This window comes from Salvelinus fontinalis, chromosome 13 (genome assembly GCF_029448725.1).
Source record: "Salvelinus fontinalis isolate EN_2023a chromosome 13, ASM2944872v1, whole genome shotgun sequence".
NCBI classification, from domain to species: Eukaryota; Metazoa; Chordata; class Actinopteri; order Salmoniformes; family Salmonidae; genus Salvelinus; species Salvelinus fontinalis.
This window is the reverse complement of record NC_074677.1, coordinates 30,535,756-30,558,534: the sequence shown is the minus strand read 5'-3', so window position 1 is coordinate 30,558,534 and position 22,779 is coordinate 30,535,756. Positions and strand designations below refer to the sequence as shown.

General features: G+C 43.7%; 1 long non-coding RNA gene across 1 annotated transcript; it reads right to left on the bottom strand.

Annotated features, from left to right (window-relative positions):
- Positions 1–4,813: 4,813 nt before the first annotated feature.
- On the bottom strand, positions 4,814–18,994 carry LOC129868420 (uncharacterized). Its single transcript, XR_008761760.1, has 8 exons — positions 18,764–18,994; positions 13,759–18,344; positions 11,125–11,182; positions 10,955–11,039; positions 10,717–10,817; positions 10,481–10,603; positions 5,349–5,443; positions 4,814–5,216 (listed from the first exon to the last, which is right to left on the bottom strand). It is a non-coding gene; the product is annotated as an uncharacterized LOC129868420 (long non-coding RNA).
- Between the last annotated feature and the right edge of the window lie 3,785 nt (positions 18,995–22,779).

The following is a 22,779-nucleotide window of genomic DNA, read 5'->3' as shown; positions in this document are numbered from 1 at the left end:
TAGGGGTCAGGAGACACTGTGGCCCCATCCGATGATACCCCCGGACAGGACCAAACAGGAAGGATATAACCCCACCCACTTTGCCAAAGCACAGCCGTACCCTTTTATGTTTTTGGGGACTAATCCAAGCTTTACATGACTACCAGGCCAATGCAGGTATATGGACTGGACCATTGTGAGGGAGAGTGGGTGCAGTAGGCATTGTATGAAAGGTTTCCGATTGGTGTGTCAGTAAGTAGCATAGCAGTACGGCTGGATAGTGGACTAAGTGAACTGGTCTTTATCAGTCTGCCTGTCAGCTCTCTACAGAGACCCCCACAGACCCCCTGCACATACTCTGTTACATTAGAACCCTAGAAAACACACACACACGCACACACTTATCACCTAGCTGAGAAGATAAGTGCAGGAAAGTAATCCTCCCCTCTCCCCCTATTTTAGTCACTTTATCATCTGCGCTCATTGGTCAGTTACACAAGACACACCAGAGGCCTCATAACAGAATATTGTTATTGAGAAGTCGAGCAGGCAAAAGAGAGGTTCTACTAATATAGGAGCAAGGTGGAATCCTATTACACAGGCACCGACGCATGTGGCAGGGTTTACAGTCCATTACAGATTACAATTGGAGAGCCAGCCATGATCTGCCCAACAATGCCTCTCTAGCAGACAAACTCAATGCATTTTATGCACGTTTTGACAAAAACAACACCGAGCCATGCACGAGGGCCCCTGCTGACCCAGTGGACTGGGTGATCTTGCTCTCCAAGGCCGACATTAGTAAGGTTTTTAATCAGGTCAACACTCGTAAGGCCGTGCGCGGGCAGAACAGCTGGCAGTCATATTCATGGTCATTTTCAACCTCTCCTTGTCCCAGTCTGTAATCCATACATATCTCAAGCTGACCATCATCATTCCTGTTCCCAAAACCTCTAAGGCTACCTACCACAATGACTACCACCCAATAGCACTCACATCTGTAATCATGAAGTGCTTTGAAAGGCTGATTATGGCACATATCAACTCAATCATCCCAGACACCCTAAACCCACTCCAATTTGCATACCACCCCAACAGGTCCATAGATGATGCAATCTCAATTGCACTCCACACTGCCCTCACCAACCTAGATATATATGCCATTTAAATCCTTGAAGCTCTGACGATAAGAAGAATACCTATGTGAGAATGCTGTTCATTGACTACAGCTCAGCAATCAACACCATAGTCCCCTCCAAGCTTGTCACCAAGCTCGGGACCCTGGGACTGAACACCTCCCTCTGCAACTGGATCCTGGACTTACTGACGGGCCGACCCCAGGTGGTTAGGGTAGGCAACATTACCTCCGCCACGCTGACCCTCAGCACGGGGTCCCCACAGGGGTGTGTGCTTAGTCCTTTCCCTGTTCACCCACGACTACATGGCCATGCACGATTCCAACACCAACACCATAATCAAGTTTGCTGACGACACGACAGTGGAAGGCCTGATCACCAGCGACGATGAGACAGCCTACAGGGAGTAGGTCAGTGACCTGGCAGTGTGGTGCCAGGACAACAACCTCTTTCTCAACGTCAATATGACCAAGTAGCTGATCGTGGACTACAGGAAACAGGTAGGCGAGCACGCCCCCATCCACATCGACGGGGCTGCAGTGGAGAGGGTCGAGAGCTTCAAGGACTTAAAATGGTCCACACACACGCAAACAGTCGTGAAGAATGCCTCTTCCCCCTCAGGAGGTTGAAAAAAAAGTTGCCATGGCCCCTCAAATCCTCAAAGTTCTACAGCTGCACCATTGAGGTCATCTTGACTGGCTGCATCACTGCTTGGTATAGCAACTGCACAGCCCTCGATCACATGGCGCTACAGAGGGTGGTGTGGACAGTCCAGTACATCACTGTGGCTGAGCTCCATGCCATCCAGGACGTCTATATCAGGCGGTGTGAAAAGAAGGCCCAGAAAATTGTTAAAGATTCTAGCCACCCAAGCCATAGACTGTTCTCTCTGCTTCCTCACAGCAAGTGGTCCTGGAGCATCAAGTCTGACACCAAAAGGATCCTGAACAGCTTCTATCCCCTTGAAGGCATTCAGTTGTACAACTGACTAGATATCCCCCTTTCCCTTTTCCAATAAGGCTGCTAAATAGCTAACAAAATGGCTACACAGACTATCTGCATGGACCCTTCTATTTATTTATTTTTTTGCACTGTCTGTGCAAACTCACACACTCACTCACACACACACTCACACTGACAGTCCAATACACTCCCACTCACTCACACTTAATTTGCTCACAGACACATAACCTGCACACACATTCATACTGACTCTACACACACGCACACACACTCATACAATCATCATATAGGCTGCTGCTACTTTGTTTATCATAAATCCTGATGCCTAGTCACCTTACCCCTATACATATCTAACCCTACCACTCCAGAATCTCTTCTATTTTTCGTGTGTTTCTGTTCTACTTGACTTTGTTTTTTATTTTTTTACACTACTACTGATATTGATTACTGCATTGTTGGGAAAGAGCAAGCAAAAAAAGGCATTTCACTTCACTAGTGCATGTGACAATAAAACTTGAAACTTCACAACTATAGTAGTTGCCATTCAAGATTTATTTAACAATGAATAAAGGTTTTCAAAAATCTATCAATCCAGCCACTTGAGGTTCCACCATCAGAATGAGAGACAGAATACAACAAACATACATGTAAAAAAAAATCCAAACCCCTTATTACAGTGCCAGATGACCTCCATTATCTATCAACAATTATAAACTCTATATTGCGTCTTGCCTCAGAACAGCCCTTAGTCTTGGTATATTGGCCATATACCACACCCCCTTGTGCCTTATTGCTTAATTATAAACTGGGTGGTTCGTGCCCTGAATGCTGATTGACTGACAGACTTGGTATACCCTTAGCCATGGTATATGGCCAAGGGCTGTTCTTACGCACGACGCAACGTGGAGTACCTGGACACCGCCCTTAGCTGTGGTATATTGCCCATATATCACAAACACCTGAGGTGCCTTATTGCTATTATAAACTGTTTACCATGGTAAAAATAAGTGTTTTGTCATACCCATGGTATACGGTCTGATATACCATGGCTGTCAGCCAATCAGCATTCAGAGCTCGAACCATCCAGTTTATAATGCTTAATAATAAACCTAGACACATCAACGGAAAACATTTTTTCACTCTGACTTGACCTTGTGGTAAAGTGCTAGCAAGTTTCCATTTGGACAACCAACTATATATGTTTGTAATGTATACAGTTTAATTAGGGAAGGGAGACAGACCGTGTTCACACCATGGCCAACGCCAGGCAACTCTGTGGCGGTGCCAGATGGGCAGAGGGGAGCGCCAGCACTGACAGTTTCCTGGCACCCTCACTCCTCTCAGACACTGTGCTACACATGGGAGTGAGACATGCTAAGCAGTGAGAGAGCTGCACACACGTAGGGGGAAAAGAGGAGAGATGAGAGAGATAGAATGAGGAGTCTTATCTTATGCCATAACAGGCTTAATACAACCTGGACTTTGCAAGGTAGACCTGTGCTCATCTCATTTCTCAAAATGAAATGCAATGTAAATGTTTAAAAATGTCAAAATTAAATTAGCCCAATGATAGCAGAGTAATGCTTCATATACATTTATCAAATTGTCACACACAACATATACGCATGTTTTCATTGATAAATCAGAGCCATATTTACAAGCACTACAACCTCGCCTGGAAAACGCCCCGCAAAAATGCGCACATTTTGTGCTGGCAGAATAATAGTCTCATTTGCTGTATAATTTGGAAATGTTGGAACTGGGCCACTTCTAAAAGAAATCTTTTGCAGTGACTTTGTCAAGCTAAAAATGCATCCCGCCAATAGCGAGTGCCGAACATTGGCTGCGCATTCTAAATGTTTGTCTATTCAAACCAAAAAAGTAGGCTAAATGCTACAGCCACACTATCCAAAACAAGTGTTGTTCAACATTTAGTTTTTTAAATAGATGATTGTGTTGCTATCCTGTCTTGGTATAGGCTGTTAGATTAAATAGGCTATGATGTCACACTCCTATCTCACAACAATACTGTGGCCCACCCATACTGTCTAGAATACCGCTCTATTTACTTTCAAGCATAATGTTTATTGTGTAGCGGGAATAAACGTGTCATGTGAGAAAACGGGATTATGATTTTGGCCCATATAATAAAACTCAAAGAAACATATTAGACTGCATGCTACTATCTCAATATCAACGGCAAATGCACATGTTTTATCATTAGCTGACAATTTAATGTTTTTATTAGCCTACCATTATTACTATTCCCGTGTGTCAAACACCTCCATTTTGCCCAAAACAACATTTACTTGTAATACAATTATTTTACCACTAAAAGTAGCACGTAAGCATGGTCTGAGATTTGCATGGAGATACTTACTTTCCTGTCAAATTCAAATTTGATAAATACGCGGGAAGTGGAGCATGCAAGTATTTTTGTTGTTGATAAATGGGGCCCCTGGAGAGTACATGTGAGCGGTGTGGCTAGGAACTTTATAGATTGCTTCATTTAAGCTTCATGCTTTTCTTTTTGAAGTTTAAAGTCTGACACACAAGTCTAGAGCTCTGAAAGAGCCAGGATTTCATTTGCCTTTTCTTCATAGCCTCTTTGTTTGCGGTGTGCTCCTGTACCTTTACCTTTGAGTCATTGCCTATGCCCGACCTCCTGACAGTGTTAAACCCTTTGTACTGTCACAGCCTCACAAACACTTTTTTTGAAAGATGTGAGTCTCAGATAATAAGCATATCTTAGTTTTAATATGAAATCTATTGAAAAACTATGATAACAAAACATTGAAAATAGTTCATACATCATCTGACACTGTGCTACAAAGTCATCAAAATGCAACCTCAAAGGAAATGTACATCTCTTAAAATATCTCAACCACATCTCAAAATATATACAGGTAATTACAAAATTACAGAACATAAACGAAGATGGCTGGTGAGGGGGATGTAATCTTGGATACTGGAATTTCTTTAGCAGGATGTTTCAGGTTATTGTTGTGCTGCCTATGTAATACAATGTATGTGTCTATGCAGTGGAATCAGAGTTGAGTTGGGCTGAGGTGTTGATAAGGTCTCTGGGAAAACTCTCTCTGGTCTCCTTCATCCGTCTCATTGCCCTCTGGAATGCCTCTGCCAATCAGAGCACAAATACATTGTTTACCAGACTGTGTTACTTGCTTTTGCTCAGCATATTGTGTACCAGCATCTTGACATTTTGTAATTCTTTCTCAATAATTTGTATTTGGACATGCTATTCCGTACCCAGGACATTATAGACAGCCCCTTGCTGGCTGAAGCCTCCCAGCTGGTCCAGAACACTCTGCCTCTTCTACAGGTTGCTGGCTTCAACAAATGCCCTGCACACAAGATAAGCACAGTGACATCAAACAAACAGAGAAAATATGGCCCAAATTGAAAGCATCCAGATCTCTATAAGTCGTACATTTTTACATTATTCTGCTTTACCCCATACTGGACATAACTGTGGACACCTCATAAAAATAATCTGAAAATATTCAGTATGGTATTTTCACCTGTGCAACCAGACTCACATGGTGTGCTGGACACAATGGAGGTTGAAGGTGACGCTGCCTGTGGTCTGTATGCGGAAGCCAAAGCAACTCAGCCTCTCTCCCTACTGTACATAGACAGAGTCCAGGGGTAGCTGGGAGAGGGTCAGAAGGGAAGGAGCAACGACCATCTCTTTCAAATGCCAGCGCGAATCCTGGAAGGAGCTTCATTGCAGCGATTGGACTGCATGGAGTTAACTATCATCTCAAGTGAACAATTTCAGCTGATAGTTCCAACAGACGAGGAAAACTTGACTCTAGAAAATATTTTTTCCACGAGAGGACTACACATTCTTCATCTCAACGTTAGAAGTCTTCTTACCAAGATTGAGGAACTTTGCCTACTCTATAGTAACTGTAAGGTGGGAGTGCTTTGCTTTACCGAAACATGGTTGGATGGTTCGATAACAAATACTGAGATTGAAGTTGAAAAGGATGTAGTAATTAAAAGAGACCGCAATCGCAAAGGCGGGGGAGCTTGTATTTATGTAAGATCAGGTATTGGGTTCAACTATAGATCAGATTTAAACCATGACGAGATTGAAGCTGTGTGGTTGGACATTTTATTGCCAAAATGTAAACCTATTATAGTTGGAACCTGTTATAGACCACCAGACCAGTACAAGTTTTATGAATCGTTGGAGGAGACTTGTTCCAACTGTACAGACTTTGGTAAATCAGATGTTATTGTTACTGGTGATTTTAATACAGATATGCTCTAACAGGGCCATGCTACTTTTAAAGCTCTTAAAAAAATGTGTCATCGGTTTGCCTTATACCAGCTGATTAATGAGCCCACCAGGGTCTGTCCTTCTACCAAAACCATCATTGACCTTGTGTTGGTGTCATATAGATCAAGGATATCAAACAGTATGGTTGTAAACTTTGGGCTCAGTGATCCTTACATCATTTTCTGTAGTAGGAAGGCTCAGAAAACAGCTTTTAATTGACATAACTTAATAAAAATTAGGGCTATGAAGAATTATAGTGCAGATATTTTTGTTAATTGTTTGAGCAAATTGGACTGGTCTGCTGTATTGAAATGCAGTGAGGTGGAGAATGCCTGGGGCCATTTTAAATCATTGTTTTTACATACTGTAGATAAGCAGGCTCCAGTAAAAAAGGTTAGAATCAAGCAAAGAACTGAACCATGGAAAAATTATCACATTTTAAATTAAATTAGGCGTAAAAAATTACGCTTTCTGGAGTTTAGGAAATCCAGGGCAGATTATATATTTATAGACTATAAGAAATTAAGAAATTAGGTCAACAGGATGATACAGAAGGTCAATAAAGAATATTTTAATGACAAAATAGTTGAAAATAGGAACAATCCGAGTAAATGATGGAAGTGTCTGAAGCTGTTTGGTTACAGTAACAGATTAAAGACCAAAGCTCTCAATCTTAGCTTGGACATTGGAGGAAAGGTTACATCAGATAAGACCATGGTTGCAGACAGTCTGAATAGCTATTTTACAACTATAGCTAATACATTAGTTCGCAAGTTACCTAGTCAATCAGGTTGCTATGGGGAGAGTCATGTCCAGCAGTTTTACTCACAGCAGGAGATTCAAGTAGATGATTTTTCATTTGAAAAGGTGTCTGAGTCAACTGTGCTAGAGAGGCTGAAAGAACTTGACCATTCCAAAGCAACTGGTCTTGACAACATTCCTGACAGATTTCTAAAGGATGCTGCGGTAAATATGACCCCCTGTGTAACTCACATTATGAATCTGTCTATTGAGCTAGGGTGTTTCCCAGTGAACTAAAACTTGCAATGGCCATTCCTTTATACAAAAAAGGGAATACGTTAGATCATGGAAACTATCGGCCTGTCTGAATCCCCTGTGCTTTATCAAAGATCATGGAAAATATTATGTTCAAGCAGATTTACAGTTATATTTCCTTGCATAACCTATTCTATGAGTTCCAATCTGGCTTCAGGAAATCCCATTCCACTGACACCTACTATATCTGACTGAACACATAAGGAAGGAAGAAGACGGAGGGAAATTTTGTGGTATGGTTATGTTAGATCTTCAAAAGGAGTTCGATACAGTGGATCATGAGATTCTGTTAATCACACTAAGACCCACGGGCTTTAAAAACTAGGCAGGAAAATGGGTCAGCTCTTACCTGCAAGGAAGAAAACAGATGGTGGATGTGGATGGAACCCTGTCTAAACCCAAAATCTTGAACTGCGGGGTACCCCAAGGGAGTGTGCTGGGTCCACTTTTATTTCTATTGTATATAAATGATCTGAAATCTGCATGTACATGTGATATTTTCCTATATGCAGATGATTCTGCACTGTTGGTTTCCCACAAAGACAAAAATGTGGTTGAGATAGCCCTCAGTGCTGAACTTCTTAAATGGCTATATGACAAGAAGCTGTCCCTTCATCTTGGAAAAACAGAGTACATCAAGTTCGGGTCCAAAGTGAAACTGAGGAAATCCACAGATTTTAAGGAGGTAGTAGGTGACATAGTAGTCGCAGCAAAATAATCTGTTAAGTATCTTGTATGTGTGATAGATAACCATCTGACAGGGGAGAGCATGGCACAAAATGTTATCTCCAAAGTGAACCATAAAAATAGGTTCCTGGCTAGAACCTCCAAATATCTGGATAAGAATGCAATGGGGATATTGGCAGGGACTCTAGTTCAGTGCCACTTCGACTATGTGTAACAGTTTTTCTTCCATCCCTCTCCTCACCCCTACCTGGTCTCGAACTAGGGACCCTCTGCACACATCAACAACTGCCTCCCACAAAGCATCGTTACCCATCGCTCCACAAAGTGCTTCGTGGGGGACTGTTGTTGATGTGTGCAGAGGGTCCCTGGTTCGAGCCCAGGTAGGGGTGAGGAGAGGGACGGAAGCTATACTGTTACATTGATGCTGTTGACCCGGATCACTGGTTGCTGTGAAAAAGGAGGAGGTCATCAGGGGGTGAGTGTAACCGGTGTGAAATGGCTAGTTTGTTAGCGGGGTGCGCGCTAATAGAGCTTCAATCGGTGACGTCACTTGCTCTGAGACCTTGACCCATGTGGGCGATGGGTAACGATGCTTCGTGGGAGGCAGTTGTTGATGTGTGCAGAGGGTCCCTGGTTTTAGCCCAGGTAGGGGCGAGGAGAGGGACGGAAGCAAAACTGTTACATATGCATGCTCTTCCTGGTACAATAGTGCCCCCAAGATATAAAAAATGTATTGCAGACATCTCAGAACAAATTAGTCAGGATTATTCTTAAACTTCCAGCACTTACGCATCTTGACTATTCACACTTTAAAAGTCTTAGATGGCTTAAAATGGAGGAGAGAGCCGCTCAGATAAAATTGTGTTTTGTGCATAAGATTGTCCACAGTATGGTCCCCAGATACTTATGTAACTACTTTAACTTAGTAAGGGATAACCATAACTGTTCAACTAGGAGTGAAAATACATTGTTCCTTTTAGGTTTAAAAGTGGTAGGGGAAGGAAACATTTTTATACTCAGCTGCCATTCTTTGGAATAATCTTCCAAAGAATTTGAAACTTATAACCTCCATAGGTAGTTTTAAGTTCTCACTGAAAAAATGCCTAAATAGTAGCATGTCTCAAAAGTGAGTGGCAATATTAAAGTACAGTGCCTTGCAAAAGTATTCATCCCCCTTGGCGTTTTTCCTATGTTGTTGCATTACAACCTGTAATTTAAAAATATTTTTATTTGGATTTCATGAAATGGACATACACAAAACAGTCCAAATTGGTGTAGTGAAATGTAAAAAAAAATACTCTTTCCAAAAATTCGAAGAAATAAAAAACGGAAAAGTGTTGCGTGCATATGTATTCACCCACTTTGCTATGAAGCCCCTAAGTAAGATCTGGTGCAGCAACCAATTACCTTCAGAAGTCACATAATTAGTTAAATAAAGTCTACCTGTGTGCAATCTAAGTGTCACATCATCTGTCACATGATCTCAGTATATATACACCTGTTCTGAAAGGCCCCAGAGTCTGCAACACCACTAAGCAAGGGGCACCACCAAGCAAGCGGCACCATGAAGACCAAGGAGCTCTCCAAACAGGTCAGGGACAAAGTTGTGGAGAAGTACAGATCGGGGTTGGGTTATGAAAAAATATCAGAAACTTTGAAAATCCCACGGAGCTCCATTAAATCCAATATTAAAACAATTGAAAGAATATGGCACCACAACAAATCTGCAAAGAGAGTACCGCCCACCAAAACTCACGGACCAGGCAAGGAGGGTATTAATCAGAGAGGCAACAACGAGACCAAAGATAACCCTGAAGGAGCTGCATATGGTCTGCCTTTTGGTGCCTGTTGTTTATTATAATGTCATTGTCTAAATGTGTATTTATATATATATGTATATATATATATATATATATATATATATATTAGGGATTGATTGTTTATATATCAAGGTTATGTGAGACAAGGACGATGCACCTGTCCATAGTTGTTTATTAGGAACAGAAATTGTATTAATTATCGGATGCTGTGAAACAAACAAATTGTGTCTGTCATTGTGTGTTGTCATTACAATTGCCGCCTAACCTTGTTGTATTCTCGCTTCCTCTTTCCCTCTCCAAAAGGACCACAATGGAAATAAGCTGTTAAGTTTTATTGTGTTATCCTTGATGATTTTCTTAAATTGTGTGTGGAGACGTCATCATCTGGAGCGCCCTTATGTATGGGTTTTACAAATTGTCAAATAAATTCAATCAATCAATCAAGCTAGACTTGTATTTAAAGAAATCCTTATCTTCTAAGTCAGTGGTTTTAGCACTTTCTTCAGAGAATTGCGATATTTTATTTGTACCTTGAAGGTCCCTCTCACTCTGACGTAACTGTAGTCCTCCATCTCAGGGGATCCACCAATAAAGAAGCGTCTCAGTTCCGATCTGCAGTCGTCTCCACGTATAGCATGTTATTGTATGCTTCCCTATGGGATACAGACACACACCTGTTTGAGCCAGAGTTTATCATCATTTATACTACTTTCAGAAAACAATTCTGACAGTCATTGAATGGCGCCATGCTCTATACACATCTTACCAGGGGTGGAAGGGATGACCAGGTAGCCATAGTTCTGTAGCGCTGCCAGAAGTCCAGGGAGAGGACCTTGAAGTAGAGCACTGGCCATTGGGGGAGGGACTCTATGATCAAATAATAAGCAGAAAAATAAAATAAATGCCAAATGAAGTTATGCTATGATGAAATGCATGGAGCCGTGAAAATGCCCATCACAAATACCATTTAATTTTCATTATCAGGAAAAAATATATAAACTCACCCTCTGTCCCATCCTCTCTCCTGCCCCATCCTCTCTCCCTTTCAGCCTCGAAGCTGAAAGGGTAACTGAAGAAAGCCACGTCGTCCTGAAGGCATAATAAAAGCATGTTCAGATGTTTACCTATGTAATAAGAACAGAGGTTAATGTGAAGACCTGAATTGTAGACCCACCTTTCGTATGACTTTGTGCGACAGGTTCGAGTCGACTGGAATGGCAGAATGGACCAATCTATGCATAACAGGCAGAGTAAAGTTAGTCAAAAACAACTTGTTAAAAATAACCAGCTACAGTGCCTTACAAAAGTTTTCAGATCTCTTGGATTTCTTCACATGTTATTGTGTTATAAAGTGGGATTAAAATGGATTTAAGTGTCATTTTTGATCAACAATCGACACAAAATACTCTATAAATTGGAAGAAATGTTTTATATTTTCTAAGATAAATTACAAATTCAGAATTAAAATATACTCATTGCATGAGTATTCCCTTTGTTCAGCATAAATTTGTTCAGGATTAACAAATCACATAAGTTACATGGACTCGCTCTGTGTGAAATAATAGCGGTTGACATGAGTTTTGAGTGACTAACCCTTCCTCTGTCCCCCATACATACAGTTGAAGTCAGAAGTTTGCATACACTCATTAAAACTTGTTTTTCAACCACTACATTTCAAAAGTGCTGAACACATAGTTACAGTTGAAGTCGGAAGTTTACATACACTTAGGTTGGAGTCATTAAACTTGTTTTTCAACCACTCCACAAATTTCTTGTTAACAAACTATAGTTTTGGCAAGTCGGTTAGGACATCTACTTTGTGCATGACACAAGTAATTTTTCCAACAATTTTTTACAGACAGATTATTTCACGTATAATTCACTGTATCACAATTCCAGTGGGTCAGAAGTTTACATACACTACATACACTGTGCCTTTAAACAGCTTGGAAAATTCCAGAAAATGAGGTCATGGCTTTAGAAGCTTCTGATAGGCTAATTGACATGATTTGAGTCAATTGGAGGTGTACCTGTGGATGTTTTACAAGGCCTACCTTCAAACTCATTGCCTCTTTGCTTGACATCATGGGAAACTCAAAAGAAATCAGCCAAGACATCAGAAAAAAAATTGTAGACCTCCACAAGTCTGGTTCATCCTTGGGAGCAATTTCCAAATGCCTGATGGTACAACGTTCATCTGTACAAACAATAGTACACAAGTATAAAAACCATGGGACCACGCAGCCGTCGTACCGCTCAGGAAGGAGACGCGTTCTGTCTCCTAGAGATGAACGTACTTTGGTGCAAAAAGTGCAAATCAATCCCAGAACAACAGCAAAGGACCTTGTGAAGATGCTGGAGGAAACAGGTACAAAAGTATCTATATCCACAGTTTTATTTTTGAACCTTTATTTAGCTAGGCAAGTAAATTAAGAACAAATTCTTATTTACAATGATGGCCTAGGAACAGTGGGTTAACTGCCTTGTTCCGGGGCTAAACAGCAGATGTTTTTTTTACCTTGTCAGCTCGGGGATTCAATCTAGCAACCTTTCGGTTACTGGGCCAACGCTCTAACCACTAACCTACCTGCCACCCCAGTAAAACGAGTCCTACAGTATATCGACATAACCTGAAAGGCCGCTCAGCAAGGAAGAAGCCACTGCTCCAAAACCGCCATAAAAAAAGCCAGACTACGGTTTGAAACTGCACATGAGGACAAAGATTGTACTATTTGGAGAAATGTCCTCTGATCTGATGAAACAAAAATAGAACTGTTTGACCATCATTATGTTTGGAGGAAAAAGGGGGAGGCTTACAAGCTGAAGAACACCATCCCAACCGTGAAGCACGGGGGTAGGTAGCAGCATCATGTTGTGGGGGTGCTTTGCTGCAGGAGGGACTGGTGCACTTCACAAAATAGATGGCATCATGAGGGAGGGAAATTATGTGAATATATTGAAGCAACATCTTAAGACATCAGTCAGGAAGTTAAAGCATGGTCGCAAATGGGTCTTCCAAATGGACAATGACCCCAAGCATACTTCCAAAGTTGTGGAAAATGTCTTAAGGACAACAAAGTCAAGTTCTTGGAGTGGCCATCACAAAGCCCTGACCTCATCCTCATAGAAGTTTTGTGGGCAGAACTGAAAAGGCGTGTGCGAGCAAGGAGGCCTACAAACCTGACTCAGTTACACCAGCTCTGTTAGGAGGAATGGGCCAAAATTCACCCAACTTATTGTGGGAAGCTTGTGGAAGGCTACCCGAAACGTTTGACCCAAGTTAAAACATTTAAAGGCAATGCTACCAAATACTAATTGAATGTATGTCAACTTCTGACCCACTGGGAATGTGATGAAAGAAATAAAAGCTGAAATAAATAATTCTCTCTACTATTATTCTGACATTTCACATTCTTAAAATAAAGTGGTGAACCTAATTGACCAAAGACAGGGAATTTTTACTCGGATTAAATGTCAGGAATTGTGAAAAACTGAGTTTAAATGTATTCGGCTAAGGTGTAAACTTCTGACTTAAACTGTACATACGTGAGGTCCCTTAGTCAAGTATTGAATGTTAAGCACAGATTAAATTACAAAGACCAGGGAGCTTTTTGAAAGTCTCATAAAGAAGAGCAGTGATTGGTAGATGGGTAACAATAACAAATCAGACATTTTATATCTCTTTAAGCATGGTCAAGTTAATAATTAGGCGGTGCATTATGTATTAAACCACCCAGACACATCAAAGATACAATCGTCCTTCTGAACTGAGTTGCAGGACAGGAATGAAACTGCTCCGGGATGTTACCATGAGGTCACTGGTGATTTTAAAACAGCTACAGAGTTCCATGGCTCTGATGGGAGAGAACTGAGGATGGATCAACAACATTGTAGTGACTCCACAATAATGACCTAAATGACAGAGTGAAAAGAAGAATACAAATATACAGAATAATAATAAGTAATACATATTCCAAAACATGCATCTTGTATGCAAGAAGGCACTAAAGTAATTCTGCAAAAAAACACAGCAAAGGAATGCACTTTTTGGCGTAAATGCAAAGTGTTATGTTTGGGACAAAACCAACACAACACATCAATGAGTAACTGCCTCCTTATTTTCAAGAATGGTGGTGGCTGCATCATGGTATGGGTATGCTTGACAATACTGGGGAGGTTTTCAGGATAAAAAGAAACAGGATGGAGCTCAGCACAGGCAAAATCCTTAAGGCAAACTTGCTTCAGTCTGCTTTACACCAGAGACTGGGAGAGGAATAAACCTTTCAGCAGGACAATAAGCTACAACAAAAGGCCAAATCTACACTGGAGTTGCTTACCCAGAAGACAGTGAGTGCGGTTACATGCACTCACATTTGTCATAAGAAACTAGCTCCCTGGTATACAGAAAATAGCCGAGCTCTGAAGCAAGCTTCCAGAAAATTGGAGCGGAAATGGCGCCACACCAAACTGGAAGTTTTCCGATTAGCTTGGAAAGACCGTACCGTGCAGTATCGAAGAGCCCTCACCGCTGCTCGATCATCCTATTTTTCCAACTTAATTGAGGAAAATAAGAACAATACGAAATTTATTTTTGATACTGTCGCAAAGCTAACTAAAAAGCAGCATTCCCCAAGTGAGGATGGCTTTCACTTCAGCAGTAATACATTCATGAACTTCTTTGAGGAAAAGATCATGATCATTAGAAAGCAAATTAGGGACTCCTCTTTAAATCTGCGTATTACTCCAAAGCTCATGTGTCATGAGTCTGCACAACTCTGCCAGGACCTAGGATCAAGAGAGACACTTAAGTGTTTTAGTGTTGTTGCACAGCAACTCACTGCCTTCCTGAAGACAAACAATGTATACGAAATGCTTCGGTCTGGTTTTAGACCCCATCATAGCACTGAGACTGCACTTGTGAAGGTGGTAAATGACCTTTTAATGGCGTCAGACCGAGGCTCTGCATCTGTCCTCATGCTCCTAGACCTTAGTACTGGCTTTGATACCATCGATCACCACATTCTTTTGGAGAGATTGGAAACCCAAATTGGTCTACACGGACAAGTTCTGGAGTGGTTTAGATCTTATCTGTCGGAAAGATATCAGTTTGTCTCTGTGAATGGTTTGTCCTCTGACAAATCAACTGTACATTTCAGTGTTCCTCAAGGTTCTGTTTTAGGACCACTATTGTTTTCACTATATATTTTACCTCTTGGGGATGTCATTCGAAAACATAATGTTAACTTTCACTGCTATGCGGATGACACACAGCTGTACATTTCAATGAAACATGGTGAAGCCCCAAAATTGCCCTCGCTAGAAGCCTGTGTTTCAGACATAAGGAAGTGGATGGCTGCAAACTTTCTACTTTTAAACTCGGACAAAACAGAGATGCTTATTCTAGGTCCCAAGAAACAAAGAGATCTTCTGTTGAATCTGACGATTAATCTTGATGGTTGTAAAGTCGTCTCAAATAAAACTGTGAAGGACCTCTGCGTTACTCTGGACCCTGATCTCTCTTTTTTTAACGAACATATCAAGACTGTTTCAAGAACCGCTTTTTTCCATCTACGTAACATTGCAAAAATCAGAAACTCTATTCAAAAATGATGCAGAAAAATTAATCCATGCTTTTGTTACTTCTAGGTTAGACTACTGCAATGCTCTACTTTCCGACTACCTGGATAAAGCACTAAATAAACTTCAGTTAGTGCTAAATACGGCTGCTAGAATCCTGACTAGAACCAGAAAATGTGATCATATTACTCCAGTGCTAGCCTCCCTACACTGGCTTCCTGTTAAGGCAAGGGCTGATTTCAAGGTTTTACTGCTAACCTATAAAGCATTACATGGGCTTGCCCCTACCTATCTTTCCAATTTGGTCCTGCCGTACATACCTACACGTACGCTACGGTCACAAGACGCAGGCCTCCTAATTGTCCCTAGAATTTCTAAGCAAACAGCTGGAGGCAGGTCTTTCTCCTATAGAGCTCCAATTTTATGGAATGGTCTGCCTACCCATGTGAAAGACGCAGACTCGGTCTCAACTTTTAAGTCTTTACTAAAGACATCTCTTCAGTGGGTTATATGATTGAGTGTAGTCTGGCCCAGGAGTGTGAAGGTGAACGGAAAGGCTCTGGAGCAACGAACCACCCTTGCTGTCTCTGCCTGGCCGGTTCCCCTCTCTCCACTGGGATTCTCTGCCTCTAACCCTATTACAGGGGTTGAGTCACTGGCTTACTGGTGCTCTTTCATGCCGTCCCTAGGAGGGGTGCGTCACTTGAGTGGGTTGAGTTACTGACGTGATCTTCCTGTCTGGGTTGGCGCCCCCCCTCGGGTTGTGCTGTGGCGGAGATCTTTGTGGGCTATACTCGGCCTTGTCTCAGGATGGTAAGCTGGTGGTTGAAGATATCCCTCTAGTGGTGTGGGGGCTGTGCTTTGTCAAAGTGGGTGGGGTTATGTCCTGCCTGGTTTTCCCAGTCCGGGGGTATACTCAGACAGGGACACAGTGTCTCCCCACCCCTCCTGTCTCAGCCTCCAGTAATTATGCTGAAATAATTTGTGTCGGGGGGCTAGGGTCAGTCTGTTATATCTGGAGTATTTCTCCTGTCTTATCCGGTGTCCTGTGTGAATTTAAGTATGCTCCCTCTAATTCTCTCTCTCTTTCTCTTCTCTCGGAGGACCTGAGCCCTAGGACCATGCCTCAGGACTACCTGGACTGATGAGTTAGGGTTAGGGAAATCCATGAATGGCAACAGCTGGTGTCTGACGGCGACTGATCATACCCATTAAGGTCAGTAAAGGAAGAGTACGTGCTTAACTCTAAATTCCCTTCTATAACCCATTAAAAAGGGTGCTTGGAACCAAAAATAGATTTTTGTTTTGTATGATACCCATCAAGGACGAGACTAGCGAGGCCAAGGCAATAGTGAACAACTTCAACACTCACGGTTCTCCTGAGGTCATCTTGAGTGACCAAGGTCATGAACGCTGGAATAAGGTACGTATGTTACAGGTTATATTCTGTCACCAATGGTTTGTTATATTTATTTTTTACAATTTGTTTTTGTTTTTCCATGGTACACAATCAGATATATTTCAATATCTTAAGGCACATTGTCAATAGAAATTGCTTTCCTACCCCCTCCTCCAGGTTTGGTGAATGGACCAACCAGACCCTCAAGACTGCCATGGGCAAGTCCCTTGATTGGCATCAGGAAGGGTGGGAGAACAACCTGAAGGTAATTCTCTTTGCACACAACAGCAGCATCCATGCTGAGTATGGACGAGAGCCGCAGCTAAAAACTGAGGTAAACAATGCAATTGTATATACAATTACTGCATATAATGTAGTCTTTCAAAATTGTGATTGACTTAGTGTTTGTCTATTGCTATTTTTGTATAACGTACTTTCAGATCACTGAAACCCCACCTGATGTGGTGGAAATTGTCCAAACAGATCAGAACACCTTTGAGTACTACCTTCAGGCACAGACTGAGAAGGACGTGGAGGTTTTTAAGCAGGTAAAAATGTTTGTCTGCTGTTAATATATTTTCTGTCACTCCAAGAGATATGTAAGAAATGTATTTGTAATATGAAATATAATTGCATGTATTCCTGTCATCATTAAAGGTGAGACTGAACATGGACAAAGCGCAGGAGAAACAGAAGGAGAGCTACCGGAGCAGAGTGTTTAGGTCTCTGTCTTCTACCCTGTTCCCTTTAACTCTGCTCCTGTTCTCCAGGAGCTAGGGGTCCTGCCCAACACCCAGACGTGGATCCACCTGATGTCCTCCATTACCAACCACCCTCCAACTTTTCATTACATCATCTACAGCTACTGTTGTCATGTTATCATTATCTGCTAAGAAAGTTCTTGCTCTATCATACTGGCCCTCTTCACTTCCCTTTGGCCAAAGAAGACCTAAGACCCCAATGCCAGACACTGCCCTGCGGCCGGTGCTGTCCTTCGGATGAGACTCTGCACACAGAGGTCCTATCTCTCTGTGGTCACTAAACATCTCATGGCACTTATGACATGAGTAGGGGTGCTGACTCTGCATCTCCTGGCTATATTTCCAAGCCTGATAACTACACACTATGTAAATCTAACCCATTATCATACGCTACCCTAGTAGGCTGTATGGGAACCAATATAATTATTGGGTATTTTTTAAATTAATATTTTAAAGAATGGTGCATGTCTCAAAATATAACAATGAGACCAATATGTGTATTTTGGTAAACATAGTTCATGTTTCTGAAATTAAGTTTCTCTGTGTGTTGGAGGAGTAAGCAAAACTCAAAATCTCTGCGAGTGTGTGTATGTTGTAGTAGTAGTTGGCCATTATTTCTTTGAACATCTCAGTTTGGGCAGCAGCCACTGGAGAAACCTGTCAATCAAACAGAACAGGAGAATAAATAGTAGTTTGCCATTAAACATCAGATAGCTGCTCTTTCTCTGCTATCTCATTCAATTTCTAGAATTCTCTACCTAATTCTAATTCTATAAATCTCTAAAATGCCCTTGTTATGTTCCCCTCTTCTATTTCCTCAACTCTTCTTCAGACTCTTCTTTTCCTCTTTCTTGTCCTCCTTACTTTCTCCAACATTATCCACCTGCTGCATCTTACTGGCCTTCTCTTTCTTCACTTGCTTTTTCCCCTTTGACCTTCCCTTCCTGAATATTTTGGACAAGGAGATAAAGTAATATAAGCTTATGGCTATTTTCTACTCTTGAGCTACGATATCTAGAGGTATGATATACTGTAGAAGGACATATGGCCAATATTCCCTTCCTGTTTCCTCTCACCTGTGGGGTCACTCCTGACATTTTCTGGAGCAGCTTCCTGCCGTTCTCACTCAGGTTGGTGATTGGGGCCAGGCGAGGGCTGCGGGTGCTGAGGTCACAAGAGGAGAGAGGCCAGACACAGGACCAGAGACTTTCCCTGGGTTCTATAAGACCAGAAACAACAAACAAACTGTCAGGACAGTGCTATGTTATACACAATCTGTAGATATACTGTATGACTAATCTATAAATACATTAGATACATGACTACACTCAATAAGTACGATTAATTTACAAAGCTCTGGACATAGTTCTTTTTTTCAGGCTTGAGGAGTCTGCTCTCAGCTATTCTGGTCTACATTTCTGCCATGCTCTCTACCATTTCGGCCATCTCTCCAGGCCACTTTCAACCTTTCCAAGTCCTTCAGCCAACTGTCCAGGTTTACTTCCTCAAGATCACTTTCACTGAAGTTTATTTTCATCACTTGGATCAGTGCCCTCACCTCCTCGCCCATCCTCCCTTTGTCTTCCCTATTCACATCTTCATCCCTCAGTCTTTCTGTTACGAGTCCCGCCGAGGATGGTGCCTCTTCCCGTTCGGGCGGCGCTCGGCGGTCGTCGTCTCCGGTCTACTAGCTGCCACCGATCCCCTTTTCTGTTTTCTTTTTAGTTGGTCTAATTTGTTTCACCTGTTGTGTGTTTAGGTTAGGGGTTATTTAAACCCAGTTTGCCCGCTCACTTTTGTGCAGGCTTGTTTTTCTGTTTCGTGTTTGTGGTGTGTATTAGTGGATTTTTGTGATTCAATTTACTTTGGACATTACTCTTTACGCGCCCAGTGTTTAGTGTGGCGTCACCGGATTGTAGGTGATTACTGTAAGGAAATAAATTCCACTCGTTGAAGATATTCCTGCTCTCTGCACCTGACTCTTATTTCCACCACTGGAATTGTTACAGAAGCCCGCACCTGAAAGTAATGGAGTCAGCAGAAGCAGCAACCACCCCTCTCCCATCGATGGAGGAGCGTGTCCATCATCACACCGCCGTTCTCCATCGGATAGGGACGGCAATGGACATGATGATGGAGAGGATGGAACGATGGGAGAGGAGTGGTATCCCGACTACTATCCCAGCTCCTTCCCAGACGGCGCAACCTTCTCCATCAACGTCAGCATCAGGTTCGGGCGCATTGCGTCTTGCGCTCCCAGGGGAGTACGATGGAGCGGTGGCTGGGTGCCAGGGGTTTTTGCTCCAGTTGGAGCTCTACTTGGCCACCGTTCATCCGACTTCTTCTGGAGAGGAGAGTGTTAGCCTCCTCATCTCCTGTCTGACGGGTAGAGCCCTGGAATGGGCTAATGCGGTCTGGAACGGCCCAGACTCGGTTCGAGACCACTACCCAGAGTTCACTCGCCGCTTTCGGGCCGTATTTGACCACCCTCAGGAGGGCCGAGCGGTGGGTGAGCGACTGTTCCACCTCAGACAGGAGACGAGGAGTGCGCAAGACTTCGCTTTGGAGTTCCGGACCTTGGCTGCTGGCGCGGGGTGGAATGACAGGGCCCTGATGGACCATTATCGATGTAGCCTTCGGGAGGACGTCCGTCGGGAGCTAGCTTGTCGAGACACGACACTCTCTCTCGATGAGTTAATTGACATGTCTATACGACTGGACAACCTGCTAGCTGCCCGCGGGCGTTCAGAGGGGGTCCTGTCAGTTCCACCTCCCAGTCCTCCCGCTTCAACCCCGATGGAGTTGGGAGGGGCTGCATCTAGGGGGGCCAGAGGAGGTGGCTTCTCTTGCACCTATTGTGGCAGGAGAGGACACACTTCAGACCGGTGTTGGAGGAGCGCCTCTGGGAGTGGAGATGGCAGGCGGAATACTCCTCGGTCACCCCAGGTGAGTAGGCACAAGACTCACCCAGAGCTTCCTGTCGGTCACATGTTTTTGGTTATTTTTTTCCCTGCGTTTTTCCCTTCTCTCCAGCATAAGGCGCTCGTAGACTCAGGCGCAGCTGGGAGTTTTATGGATCGCGGTCTAGCCCGTAAGTTGGGTATTCCGTTGGTGCAGATAGACCCTCCTTTCCCTGTGCACTCCTTAGATAGCCGACCGCTAGGGTCAGGGCTGATCAGGGAGGCCACGATTCCGCTGGACATGGTAACACAGGGGGATCATAGGGAGCAGATTAGTTTCTACCTTATTGATTCACCTGGGTTTCCAGTGGTGTTGGGGGTTCCTTGGCTAGCCATTCACAATCCCCTCATTTCCTGGAGACAGGGAGCTCTTCAGGGGTGGTCAGAGGAGTGTTCAGGTAGGTGTGTGGGAGTTTCCATCGGTGCCACCTCGGTGGAGAGTCCAGACCAGGTTTCCACTGTGCGCATTCCCCCAGAATATGCCGATTTGGCTATCGCTTTTAGTAAAAAGAAAGCGACTAAATTACCACCTCATCGACGGTGGGATTGCGTGATAAACCTCCAGGAGAACGCTGCACTTCCCAGGAGTCATGTGTACCCCTTGTCACAGGAGGAGACGTTGGCTATGGAGACATATGTCACGGAAGCTCTGAGACAGGGGTTCATTCGGCCCTCCATGTCACCCGTCTCCTCGAGTTTCTTTTTTGTGAGAAAGAAGGAGGGAGGTCTGCGTCCGTGCATTGATTATCGAGGTCTAAATTCAATCACAGTGGGATTTAGTTATCCGCTACCTCTCATCGCTACGGCGGTGGAATCATTCCACGGAGCACGTTTTTTCACAAAACTGGATCTTAGGAGTGCGTATAATCTGGTGCGTATTCGGGAGGGAGACGAGTGGAAAACAGCGTTTAGTACCACATCAGGCCACTATGAGTACCTCGTCATGCCGTATGGGTTAAAGAATGCTCCAGCCGTTTTCCAATCCTTTGTAGATGAGATTCTCAGGGACATGCACGGGCAGGGTGTGGTAGTGTATATTGATGACATCCTGATCTATTCTGCTACACGCGCCGCGCATGTTTCCCTGGTGCGCAGGGTCCTTGGGAGGCTGCTGGAGCATGACCTATACGTCAAGGCTGAGAAATGTGTGTTCTCCAAACAAGCCGTTTCTTTCCTGGGTTATCGCATTTCCACCTCAGGGGTGGTGATGGAGAGTGATCGCGTTAACGCCGTGCGTAATTGGCCGACTCCAACCACGGTAAAGGAGGTGCAGCGGTTTTTAGGGTTTTCCAATTACTACCGGAGGTTTATCCGGGGTTTTGGCCAAGTGGCGGCACCCATTACCTCACTGCTAAAGGGAGGGCCGGTGCGTCTACAGTGGTCGGCCGAGGCTGAGGGAGCTTTTAACCAGTTGAAGGCACGTTTCACTGAGGCTCCCGTGTTGGCGCATCCGGACCCTTCATTAGCGTTCATAGTGGAGGTGGATGCGTCCGAGGCTGGTGTTGGAGCCGTGCTATCACAGCGCTCGGGCACGCCACGGAAGCTCCGTCCCTGTGCTTTCTTTTCTAAGAAGTTGGGTCCGGCGGAGCGGAACTATGATGTGGGGGACAGGGAGTTACTAGCTATGGTAAAAGCCCTGAAGGTGTGGAGACACTGGCTTGAGGGGGCTAAGTACCCTTTTCTCATCTGGACTGACCATCGCAATCTGGAGTATATCCGAGAGGCGAGGAGATTGAATCCGCGTCAGGCGAGGTGGGCCATGTTCTTTACTCGTTTTAGATTTACGATCTCTTACCGACCAGGTTCCCTCAACACAAAGGCCGACGCGCTGTCTCGTCTCTATGACACGGATGACCGGCCCATCGATCCGACTCCCATCCTTCCCGCCTCTTGTCTGGTGGCTCCGGTGGTATGGGAGGTGAACGCGGACATCGAGCGGGCGTTGAGGGTAGAACCTGCGCCGTCCCAGTGTCCGACTGGCCGTAGGTACGTACCGCTTGGTGTTCGTGATCGATTGATTCGGTGGGCTCACTCAATACCTGCTTCGGGTCATCCGGGGGTGGAGAGGACAGTGCGTGGTCTTAGAGGGAAATACTGGTGGCCCACCTTGGCTAAGGACGTGAGACTCTATG